This window comes from Hevea brasiliensis, chromosome 2 (genome assembly GCF_030052815.1).
Source record: "Hevea brasiliensis isolate MT/VB/25A 57/8 chromosome 2, ASM3005281v1, whole genome shotgun sequence".
Lineage (NCBI taxonomy): Eukaryota > Viridiplantae > Streptophyta > Magnoliopsida > Malpighiales > Euphorbiaceae > Hevea > Hevea brasiliensis.
In genome coordinates, this window is record NC_079494.1 from 60,950,511 (window position 1) to 60,952,135 (window position 1,625).

Consider the following 1,625-nt stretch of genomic DNA (forward strand, 5'->3'; position numbering starts at 1 on the left):
GGAATCCAGCAAATTGCAAGAAAATGCAGTATACACGGAAATGAACTTGGTAACATGTACCAACCCTAAAAGACTATCGAATGTGACATATTAGTAACGTTAAAACCTAAATTACCTAAAATGCATCGAGGGTCGATATATTAAGTTGATTAAGCAAATAATAGCATTCAGTGAATTATTTATCAAACATTATCGTTAGAGACAGTTTAATTAAGTACTGAAACACTTCAAATTGTGTTTCTCAGTTAGCAAAGACTCAGGGAGAGGGAAGGAAACACTGAGTCAAGACCAAGAGACAGTTATCAGAGGTTTGTGCACAACTAGTTTTTAACTAATTTTGTTTGAATATTTCATATGATTAAATGACATACTTTTCTTATGTATTATGTTTAATAAGCATTGGATTTAATTCAATGATTATTGAAATTGTTATAGTATATATGAATTTAGCTTTGTGAAATGGTATTTCCACAAGTATTAAGCATTGTTATGGATTGAATAAATTATGTTTTGAAAAATTGTGATAGAACATGTTTTGACTTGTGATGGTAATTTTCATAGAAAAATGCAAATTTATGATTTGAATTGTGATGAGCATAAAAATTATTGGATATTGGAATTGACTTTGAATTGAATTATATTCTGATTTATGCTCACTAAAAGGATTGTAATATTGTTTTATATCTCACTATAGATGCTTGACTAGGTTATTGCCCGTCTCTCTCATTTGTTGAGAAGACAATGGAGTTAGTTGTGTTTTGATTACCATGGTACGTGCACAGGCTTAGATTTTCCTCTGATTTGAGGTTAGATCTAAGTTTATTTTATCATTATGGCCCTTGCAGAAGATTCATTATTGTGATGGTACTGTGCACGATGATTCGACCTCCCCGACCATAGGGAGTTAGAATCTGATTTGACCTCCCTGACCATAGGGAGTTAGAATCACATCGAATATGGCCCTTTCCGATTAGTCTTGCATAGTTAGTGAGATAAAGATTGATTTTTGAGATACATAATGATTTTTGAGATACAGAATGGCTTTTGAATGGTAAAGAATTGTGATTTCAATTATGGTTTATGTATAATTGATTTTGTTGGAATTACTTAAATGGTTAGTCATGATTTGATAAATTGAATTTTGTGATCAAAGTCATTTATACAAATGATTTACATTATTGGCAATGAATATTTTGAGTTTTGGAATTTGATGAGTATTCAGATTTCCAAATTATTTACTGTAAATTTTGTCAATGTATGTTGTACTATGTTTTAAATTATAGTTGTGCACCACTGAGTTCATCACTCAGCGATAGCATTGTATGCTATCGCATGTAAAAAGAGCATAGAGCAGTGAATAAGTTTCTTTGAAGACATATTCAGATCAGCTCCAGGTATATCATAGGTATACCCATGTACATAGGTTTTGATGTATGCATGTAATAATATGTATGTAAATTATTTGGGCAGTTGTATAAAAACTCTTGTAAAATATTTTGGTATGTAATTAAATGTAAATTATTGTAAATATAAAGTTGAGATTTCATTTACTTGAATAGTTTTGTATTATAAATTTTGAGTCTTGTAATCAATGAAATGTTTCTTTATGATGAGAGTAGTTTGAA